An 11,669-nucleotide genomic window follows, 5' to 3' on the forward strand; every position below is an offset into this window, starting at 1 on the left:
CAAAAGCACCTACCTCATGGGTGAGATACTCAGTATGGTTAGAAAATAGATCAGAAAGTACAAATGAGACAGAAAATCCACTTTTCTCATATATTCTTAAATTCATCTCCTAAAACAAATGCATATTTTCACAGGCTGGGACATTAATCTGTGTTTTCAGCTATGTTGAGCAAATTGTTCCAAATCTTCAGCAGTAAGACCCAGAAGATAGGAATTAAGGTATAGAAAGGAATCCTATGGATGGAAGTATAAGTGTGGCTGCCTATCTACATGGTCCTTAGTTGGCAGAGGGCACAGTGAGAATACAGAAGGTACTCAGTATCAGTCACTTCACAAGCAGCATGTTGGAGAACCTAGTTCTGAGTCCACCCTGAGACCTGGAGCTCCATCCCCATAACCCAGTCCTACCCACCAGTCCTACCCACCTGACTTCATCTCCTTTCTTCTCCCTCCACACCTCCAGCCACATGGGCCACTATAGCAGTGGCCACCAGAGCCAGCAAGCACTTCTCCCCATCTAGTTGTTTCCTGGGCTGGAAATTAACTGCTTTCCTCCCTTGACTCAGGCCTCTGACTGGCAAAGGCTTCACAGCCCACTTTACAAAATGGCAGGCCTACTGTATGCAATCTCCTCACCATAATTTATGCTCATGGGATGTACCGCCATAAAAATGGTTTTCTGCGCTTGATTTCCCATATGTGTCCAAAATCCTCTGAAACCTAAGTTGCATGACACCAGGTAGGAAACCTGATGTTTCCCAGATCCTAGATCCCACGGCCTGACACTCCCCCACAGAGGGTGCCTTACACGTAGTGCTCTATTCATTCACTGAATCCAGCCTGAAAGATAGGTGTTGTTCTCACTACCTAATACATGAGAAAATAAAGGTGCAGATTTAAAAAGTTATCAGCTCCAGGTCTCAGCAGTTCTAGTTTTGAAACCACACCACTGGCTTCCTCTACCTCCTGCTGTCTGTATGGAAGTAATGCTGTTAAGAATAACTCTTAGCTTTACCTACAGCCCCTAGAGACGAGGAGCTCTAACCTACTTAGTACCAGCCTTTGAGTCCAGCTCTAAAAAGGACAGAGATGAAGGAAGAAAGAACTCAGTATAAGTCCCTGATGACCATGACTATGCAGGTAATGTTGCATTTTGTCTTCTAAATTAAACCTGTTTCCTGGTGCTTAATTGGTATTATGTCTTTTTTGTGCTTTGCAGTGAGTGCAATGGATGGGGCAGACTGTGGTAACTATGTATATAAAGATACCTTTCACGTCTGGACTTCAAACACATTCTTAACTGCTGCCCTTTTCTGTTTTCCAAGCATTGTTCTAGACTCATGGGTATATGCTGAGTAGAGCAAACCTCTGTCCCATAGAGCCTAGTCGGGGACTGTTTCAAGATGCAGTTATCGGAGCTAGGGCTTAGACAGTAAATTGCTTGCCATACAGGACAAAATCCTGAGTTAAGTTCTCAGCACACACATAAAAACCTGGGTTTATTGGTCTCTGTTTGTAGTCCCAGGATTGGAAGGTAGAGGCAGGAGGTCCTCTGGGGTTCATTGGCCAGCCAGACATCTGACCCTAATCAGCAAGCCCCAAGTCCCAGTGAGAGACCTTCACAAAACCAGGTGGGTGGCTACTGAAGAGCAACATCTAAAACTGACCTCTGACATTACACATCCATGTTCACATATGTACATCTGCACATATAGCATGAATTCACGTGTGTGTGTGTGTGTGTGTGTGTGTGTGTGTGTGTGTATACAAAGATGCACCTGTAAAATTTTTGATTTTGTTTTATTTAGGGTTTCATTGCTGTGAAGAGACACCATGACCACAGCAATGCTTATAGAGAAAAGCATTTAATTGCGGTTTCCTTAGTTTCAGAGGTTTAGTCCATTATCATCATGGTGGGAAGCATGGTGAGGTCCAGGCAGACACGGTACAGGAGGAGCTAAAAGTTTTACATTTTTTTTTTATTAGATGATTTCTTTATTTACAATATCTCCTTTTCCCAGGTTCCCCTCCAAAAGAAAAAAGAAAAAGAAAAGAAAATAAGAAAAAAATACAATAAAAAAATAAAAATAAACTAAAACAATCCCCTCCTCCCTCCCCCTTCTCACCACCCCAGCCTCTCTCACTTCCTGGCCCTGGCATTCCCCTACACTGGGGCATAGAACTTTCATAGGGCCAAGGTCCTCTCCCCCCATTGATGACCGACTTGGCCATCCTCTGCTATATGCATGCTGCTGGAGCCATGAGTCCCCCCCATATGTACTCTTTGGTTGGAGTTTTAGTCCCTGGGAGCTCTGAGAGTACTAGTTAGTTCCTATTTTTGTTCCTCCTATGGGACTGCAAAATCCTTCAGCTCTCTGGGTTCTTTCTCTAACTCCTTCATTGGGCCCCTGTACTCAGTCCAATGGATGGCTGTGAGCCTCTACTTCTGTATTAGTCGGGTACTGTCAGAGCCTGAGTTTTACATTTTGATCTACAGGTAGGAGCAGAAGACTGTGAGCCCCACTTGGAATAGCTTGAACATAGAAGATCTCAAAGCCCACCTCCACAATGACACACTTCCTCTAACAAGGCCACACCTACTCCAAGAAGGGCATACCTCCTAATAGTGCCACTCAATATGAGCAAAGCATTCAAACGCATGAGTCTATGGGGACGATACCTATTCAAACCACCTCTGATCCTTTCCTCATACCATCTCTAATTTAAAGCTAAGCTCATATTCATGATTGACTATTAACAAAGCACAGAAGAGTCTATGTCACAGAAAAGGCTAAGCCATAAAATCCATACAATCTGGAGCATCTGGGTAAGAAGCTAGACCACCCAAAGCTTACATGCTGTGAAGGAGTACAAGCTGGTTACATGACAGACCCCTGGGCATACAGAGAAGAAGGTAAACATGGAAGACTTTGTCAATACCCTTAAGTATCCTTGAGTCTTTTTCCTTGTTTTTTTCTTTATAATTCTTCTTTTATATCTGAGTTCTACCCATGGTCATGCAATTTCATACATCCTAAATCTATACTCTCCTTGTTCCTGCTATATCCACCGTCCTAGAACAGGCCACCAGTCTCTCCATTTAGCTGTGAGGAAACCAACTATCAGAGCCTCTTCCAAAACTCTACCCCATAAAAAATCATGAAAGACAACAATATGATCAACATTGTGTTTATACACTATGCAATATTCTTAAATAACCAGAGTGTGGAGACAACAAAAAATAAATACATACATTTATTGACTTGTGGTAAACAATAAGGAAAGTGGGGAGGGAAGAAAGAAAGGAAGGAAGAAAAAGAAGGAAGGAAGAACAAATTGGCGGCAGAAAACCTATATAATCACCTTATCAAGAAGTCATGTGACTGTCTATAGAGTATTTTCACAGCAATACAAAGATTCTGAGGCAAGGCATTCTTAGCATGTCCAAAATCAAGCAAGACTGAAAGAGTAACCAGAACACAGAAAGGGAAAGAAGAAATAGAGAAGAGTCAGGTCTCAAAAGGCATACAGACCTGGTCATGTAGGGGCCTGAAAGATGGCAACACCATAGTAAAAGCTGATGCTTACACAGCACCTACTTGCAGGGTAGCAGCCATTATTAAACGCACTTTCTCTTATGTTGGAGATACAGCTCAGAAATGGGGTGAGTGCATCCCTAAAAGCTTCTTTATTGAATGCTTGATGCTCATAGTAGTGATGTGGGGGTGAGCAGGACCTTTAAGAGGTAGAACTAAGTAAGGTGAGTAGATCATTGGGCTGTACTCCTGGAAAGTATTAAGTAGTTCACATGGGCCCCTAATATGATGAACCCACTCTAGCAGTGAAGAAACTGAGGCACACAAAGGTAAGCTGACTGGCCTGAGACCATGGAGTTAATGAATGACAGAACTAAGATTTGAACCCAATAAATTTGTCTCTAGTTCTATAACACAACCATCTTATCTCAGTGCCATGTTAAGAAGTGTGAATGGAATCCTATAATCTGTAGTAAACCACTTACACTCCACATAGAAACATGGTGGGTAGGTCTGACATTTCAACACAATTGTTCTGGATTCTGGGTGGAGTACAAACTGCATCATATTTAGTATAGAATCCAAAATATTTAAATGATACCACTGTAGCCATGGTAAGAGATGTTACCATGCAGCAGGTAGCCTGTTCTAGGATGGTGGATGTAGCAGGATCAAGGAGAATGCAGATTTGGATGTATGAAATGACATGGCCATGGGTAGAACTCAGATATAACAGAATCAAGGGTTCTTAAGGGGATTGAAAGAATTCCTGGAGAAGGGAAACTGAAGAAGAGGCAGAGAGAGCCAGGGGGTCAGTACCAAAAAACCAGTGTCAACCATAATCTTTCCCCCATTGACCCACAAGCTCCCTCAGAGTACTTGACACTGGGGGGTTGCTGGTCAGTGTTTTGACAACTGGTCTACTAGGATCTACTTTGAGTTTGCCAGGCTATTCTATGCAAACATTAGACAGCATGATGTCTTCATTACCATTCTGTTGCTTTGAAGAAACTCCATAATCAAGGCAGTTCTTATAAAAACAAATCATTTAATTGGGGGCTTGCTTAAAGTTTTAGAGGGTTTGTCCATGACCATAATGATAGGAAGCAGACAGGCATGGCACTGAAGCAGTAGCTGAAAGCAAGCTTTATATCCTAATCCATAGGCAGCAGACAGCTAGAGAGACAGAGACAGAGACAGAAAGACAGACATTGGGCCTGGTTGCACTTTTGAAACCCCAAAGCCCACCCCCCAGTGACATTCCTCCTCCAACAAGGCCATACCTCATAATCGTTCTCAAATAATTCCACTAAGTAGAGACCAAGCATTCAAATATATGAGCTTATGAAAGCCATTCTTGCCACAATCTGCAGGATTTAAACAGCAGGGTTCTCGAGGGAAGGGAGCAATAATGACAAATTGGGATCAGGAGATGCAAAGAAAGGAGACAAGACAAAAATTCTGTTCAAGTCTCAGTTTATTCTAGGGAAACAAAAGGCTTATAAGGCTACAAACCACAAAGGTATTTGCCCAGGTGCATGGGCCAAGCCGGCATTATCGCTTGGTTACATATTAATGTAAATGGAATGTCCCCATTGTAAAATGTCTGGAAAGCCTCCTATCTAAAATGTCAATGGGAAATGTTCTGTTCCCAAGTCAATTACAGGAACAGAAGCAGGATAGTGGAAGAAACAAAAGAGTGTTAGTTAATAGATGATGGCCCAGGGACAAGATGGAGCCTGAGATGCCAAGGACCTTTGAGCCCCAGCACATGCTCATTCAAACCATCACACAAAGCTCTCTGAAATAATCAGAGATTGACCCAAGATGGCTTCCTTGATATAGATAGATAGATAGATAGATAGATAGATAGATAGATAGATAGATAGTTTTTATCATATTGTCTCCAAGAACTAATTTTCAAGAACAGAGGAAGATAGTAGAACTCTAAAGATCATGCATACTCTATTATGATATGAGACCACTACCTCTGGAAGACCAAGGACAAGTTCAAAGTTCCTTGGCCTCATGAAGCTCTCAAAAACATAGAGAGGGCTATATATTAGTTCCTTATCTGTTGCGGGAACCAAATATCTGACAAGAAGCAACTTAAAGAACAGAGGTGTGTATTATGGAAGGCATGGTGACAGACAGGGGTAGCATCTGGCCACTTGCATCCAAGGAAGAAGCAGATAGAGATGAATTCTGGGGCTCTGGTTTTTTTTCTTTTTTTTATTGAGTCCAGGAACCCAGCCCATGAGATGATGTCATCCATATTCAATGCATGTCTGCCTCTCTCAGTTAAACCTTTCTGGAAACACCCTGATAGATATACAGAGAAATGTGTTTCTATGGTGATTCTAAAACCAGTCAAATTGACAGTGAAGAATAACTAACCCAGGCTGACTGAAAAGCAACTAGTTCTCGTGGTGAATACTCATACTCTATCTCATGTGACCCCAGCAGTTCTGACTAAAAGTGATACTGATGGCAAACAAGATGACTGACTTAGCAAAGTGCTTTCATGTAAATCATGATGGCCTCATCCAACACCAACACACATGTAAAAATGATAGGCAGAGATAGGTGATGTGCACTTGCAATCCCAGCACTGAGGAGACAGAGTTCGATGGAGTCCTAGGGCTCACTGGCTAACTAGCCTGACCTAGTTCAGTAACCAACCCCTTATTTCAAAAGACAAGGTAAATAGTACCAGACAGAAAACACTCAATGTTGATCTCTGGCCTTCATGGGCATGTGCACAAACATGCATGTATACTCACACATGTGTACCTGAGTACATACAAATATATATATATATATATGTATGTATGTATATATATATATATATATATGTATATATACAGTTGCCCCTTCCAAGTGACCCACCCACATGCATAGAAAGCAAATTGCTCATTGAACTTCTCACAATTTGGAAATGACAGAGACAATACCCAGCACAAGATTAATCAGCCCCACGATACCACCCTGTAAAAAGGTTTGACAAAGAACCGATACCATTAGGAAGGGTCATGTGTACAAGGTTCACAACATAGCCCCAGCCCTCCTCAATGAGAGACCAAATGCTGTGTAGCTGTTTCCCCTATAAAAGGTAGTCATTAATGTTCATTTTGTATGGATATGAAAACCTATCTATTGATAATTGTTATTACCCAATTGTCAACACAGCTCCTCAAAGTTATGCATTGATATCCTGATTCCCAATAAGGCTTCATCTAAAGACCATGCCTTCAAAAAGAGGCTAAGGTTAAGTGAGGGTGAGGCAGTGAGCCAATAGGATTATTGTCCTTATAAAAAAAGGCATTCATGATCTGTCCCTTCCTCCTCCTCCATTCTCCATTCTCCCTTCTCCCTCTTCCCTCCTCTTCTCTCTTCTCTGTCTTTCTCCCTCTCCCTCTCCCTCTCCCTCTCCCTCTCCCTCCTTCTCTCTGAGTAGGAGAAAAAGCTATATGAAGCCAAAGTGGTCATCTTGGAGCTAGTAAAAGAGGCCTCAGGATGGTGACCAGCTAGTACCTTGGTCTTAGGTTTCCTATCCTCTGAGAACTGGAAGAAAACATATTTTCATTGCCCAAGACACCCAGTCTGTTGCCCCTCCATACTCTGCCTCTAAGGGCAGACCAGGAACAAGGTCCTGCTCCCTTTACTCCCCAGGTTCCCCCCCACCCCCACCAGACATTGACACAGATCAATCTGGTCCCAGTAAATGTAGATCTCTAGAATTCAAAACTGCCTGCAGACTGCAGCCTCTTATTTTAATGATTCTAATTTGTCTCCAGCCTATTCAATAATAAATCAAACTAAGTGGAACCAGAACAACCCGCCCTGAGGCTGTGTCATGTTCAGTTGGGAAAGACAACCCCCTTCTAAAGGCTGTGCTGATATCTAGCCTTCTGCTTGCTGGAGTAGGGGGTACAATAGGTGGGAGGGGTTACCCAGTAAGGTGCTAGGTCCTGGCTGGCTTTTCTCCCTGAAGCATTCACCCTGTGTACCTAAAGGGGCATGCAGAGTTTCAGGAGATATCACATACATTCCTCATTTAATTTCAGCCTATGGCATAGAAATGAGCAATGAGAAATGTCGGGAAACTGAGTCATCGAAATGAGCAGCTGTATCACACCAATCCCACATCCCTCAGTCTATCCTCATGACTCTGCAAAGGTTAGCCTTTCAGGACTATTAGTTTGCTGAGTCCGTCCTCTGCCATGTCCCTTACCAGGCTATAAGGAGATTCTAGACGAACAAAGAACAGCAAAGCACAAAGTGAACTGTCTGTCAATCAATGGTCACAATTACTTATCAATGATAGTGCTTTTCAGGATCATCACAAGTCTTCATGGGCTGAACCTAAAGTAGAATAAGAACAACCCTGCCTCCTGCTTAGCTAGGAGAGAAACTATAAATTATGCCCATGTTGTGAAACACTGTCTTCCAGGCATGATATGGTCATTGCCCCCCTTGAACTCCAAGCAATGCGATTACTCAAAAGAGATGCACAGTACTGAGCCCATTAACTTCCTGTGGATGAGGAGAGGAGTCCATTCAACCCTGCTCTTCCTGAAGGGTTTCTACAGTGACTACAGCAGAAGGCCTCAGAAAGCTCCACTCCCCCCAAAGATCCACAGACAACAGTTTCTGAGGAAGAGAGATTGGCCCTCTTTGGTGACATAGATGTGTATGAGTTGTTCATGTTCCTACTTCTTTCTACAAACAATCCAGTTATAGTAGAGCATGGCATCTACCTCTAATTCTCCACTCATGTCCTCATCTCCTCCAATTAAAGTTAGTCCAGCTGGGCAGGCTATGGATATGACTAAGAAACCATGCCTAGGAAAGCAGGTTCACTTTATGATAATGTAAATTAACTTCCTAGAATTCCTATCCCCTATTGCAGTCCCTCTAAGCCATCATGAGGTCTAACTCAGCCTAATTTACAGAGTTCTGACTCAAAACACCATAGTATCCTTGTTTTGTCTCTTTTCTACCTTTTTTCTCAAAGATGCTGGCCACTGCCTAAGTATACTTTTAAACACTCTATAGCTTTGAGCTCCTTCCTTGTTCCCTAAAGTTCCCCTCCCCAGTATGTGGCCTGCTGTCATGCTGCCAACCTCCTTCCTGGTTTTTCTTCTCCCTTCTCCTCCTGTAGGCAGCTGTCAGGTTCACAGTGTGCTTGTCCTTGTTTTTTTTTTTTCTTTTTAAACTCTAACAAATTGCCCTCAAGTGTCCAATTGACTTAGTTCTTTGCCCTTGAGCTTCCATTTGAATTCTTTCTTAAATTTTCCTATTAATGAGACTAAGACCCCCAAGAGAGTCTGCTGTATCCCTGTATCATATGCTGACTCCACAAAGACTCCTTGATTTCTGCGTTCTTCCTGTCTTTTAATTCTTCAGCTGTCAGAGAAAACTAGGCAATATCTATACCCCTAGACAGCATCAATCCTAAGTAAGTCATTGTTTTATCAAATTACACTTGAGTGGAAGGTGGAGCCAGAAAGGTCACGGTGCTGTTATAGGTCACAAAAACACTGTGTGATTGAATGAACATAGGAAGTCTGGCCCCTGTGTCCTACCTGATACTGAGTTGTCCCTGGGCACTTCCCTCCTGAGCAACCTTCCAGCAGCACTGTGTGGTTCTGGTCTACTGCATTGCATCATTCTGTAGGAGAAACCTTGCTTCCCTGGACAGCACTGCCTTCTGGCACCTGCTGTGGATTAAATGTCTCCCCTTAAAGACATGTCAGAATCCTAGCCTCCTGAGAATGTGGCCTGATTTAGACATTAGGATCTTTGCAGTTATAATTGAGTTAGATCAATAGAGCCATAAGAAGAGACACAGAGGTGCATGTGGGGCTGGGGATTGGGGGCTGTGACAGCCAAGGGATAATGATAGAGCCACAAACCCGGGTAATGTTAATGGTTGTCACCAATACCAGCAGCAAACAGAAAGAATCTACAGATTCTGCTCTCAGGACACTCGGTAAGAGCATAGCCATGCTGTTCCTTCGGTTTGTGACTGCTGGTCTTTAAGAGTATCAAAGAACTAACTTCCTTTGTTAGAATCCAACTTAGTTCTTTGCTTTTCCAGCAAAGTGACTCAGTCCCCACAGTAGCCGCTGAAAGAAACTGACCTTATCCCTCCCAACCACCCAATCCTGTGATCTACAGATGAGAGGCAAAGCTCTCAGGAGGGGAAGAGTAAAGAAATGTATAGGCTGCCTCTGGCTTTCCTGTCTGTCTCACTGTTCCTCACTCACACTCCCTCTTCCTCCAATACAACTTGGCACTTGATGCTCCTCCCATCAGGATCCTCCAAGACCCTGAAGCTGCTGCCTCTTCTGGGTCCCCATTTAAACATCAACCCTAGAAGAAATCCCCAGACTCTGGTACCTAGCCCTACTCTCTCCATCTCTTAAATGGTCCAGGAATGGTCTAGTTTACTGTTTATCCTGCTTATGGAATGATTATATGCCTAGTGTTTCTCCCCATGGGAATATGTGCTGCTGCTGCTGCTGCTGCTGCTGCCGCTGCCGCTGCCGCTGCCGCTGCTGCTGCCCCTCCTCTTCCTCCTCCTTCTTTTTCTTCTTTTTAACATGCAATTTTTAATAGAGCTCAAATTTGAGCTTACCTCTTTCCTTGCTGTACTTTAAGATGGAAGCATGTCATCAAAGCTCATCAGATATCTACCAATTCATTGTTAAGAACAGGAGCTGTATCCTGAATTCATCTCTGACTTGTCACTCTGGTCATCCCAGTCACATAAGGAAATTCCCTGGAGCTCAGGTTCCTATCCTATCAAATGGAGACAATGACAGGTGACATCTACACAACTTTTCGTATGTCACGGCTGTTCACTTAAACCTCAAAGATTTCCTCTGTGAAGGTCCAATTACTGCATGCATCCATTTCACAGTTGAGGGAACAGACACAGAAGCCAAGAAATGCTCCCAGTGCCCACATGTCATATGTGGTTTTCCTGAAAGCACAAAGCCCAAAAATAAACACCCCGATTACTTGTCATCCCTCCAAGAATGTTCTTCTTCTCGGCCAACAGCATGTGGAAGGTTGGTGATGTGAGAGCTGAAAGGAATTGACCCAAGACAAAAGAGGAAAAAGACCAAGAACATACAACTAATTAGCAACAACTTACTATGTACAGCTAGTTAGTAAGAACTAATACTACAAGAAGACAGCAGGAAAGACCCCAAACAGGGGACACCACAGCCATAAGAGAGTGGGGATTTTCTGTGTGCCATTCAAGGGATGCTACTTCAGCATTTGTGTGATGTCCACTATGGTACCTTGCTACTAAGGTTGTGGTCTACTATATCCAGATAGCTTTCCTGAGCTCTGTTCAAAATGGAGGAATCCCTTTTCTTAGCAAGGCTTCGTCTTCTCTGCTTGATCTGAAGAGCCCTACTCTCAATCTTCTACCTGAGAAATGTAACATAGTCCTTGGTAAAATGGCATGTTTAACTTCCTCTCTCCAGGTAAAAACCTGTTCCAACCTGCGCTTGGAATTCCTGGAAAGCCTCACCATGCAAATGAGGTATTCCCAGAACCTTAAGCCTCAGCCAATGAAACTTCACCCTTTAAAAAACCTCTTCCCAATCTCCAAGGCTCACATATATAGCCCTTGATTCACCCCAAATAAAGTGTATGCATACAAGCTGATTGAATATCATCTAAGAGAACAATAACACTAAAATCCTCAAAGAAGGCGTTCTCCGCCAAGCATTCATTGCTGATCCAAGATCCTGCTGACTCATCTTTTCCAGACTTTGCTTCATCCTTTCCTGCCTGGTGAACAGCAGTGCCTGGTCACCCCAAGGGAAAAAGGGAAAAACAGAGCCACAGTCCACATCTGGAAGATGAATGAGGCTGAGTAGTAAATTTTACAGCACAAGTTGTTTTCTTGAACCTGAATATTTGGGCAGGACGTCATCAAACCTGAGCACTGAGAATTTGCAGAAGATGGTATAAGTATCTGGAGTCAGGGTCCAAGCAGTAATATAGCCTAGTTGTTCAAGTAGGGGCTCTGTCTCTCTCTCTCTTTCTGTCTCTCTGTCTCTCTGTCTCTCTGTCTCTCTGTCTCTCTGTCTCTGTCTCTCTGTCTCT

The sequence above is a fragment of the Mastomys coucha genome, unplaced genomic scaffold (assembly GCF_008632895.1).
Source record: "Mastomys coucha isolate ucsf_1 unplaced genomic scaffold, UCSF_Mcou_1 pScaffold22, whole genome shotgun sequence".
Classification (NCBI taxonomy): domain Eukaryota; kingdom Metazoa; phylum Chordata; class Mammalia; order Rodentia; family Muridae; genus Mastomys; species Mastomys coucha.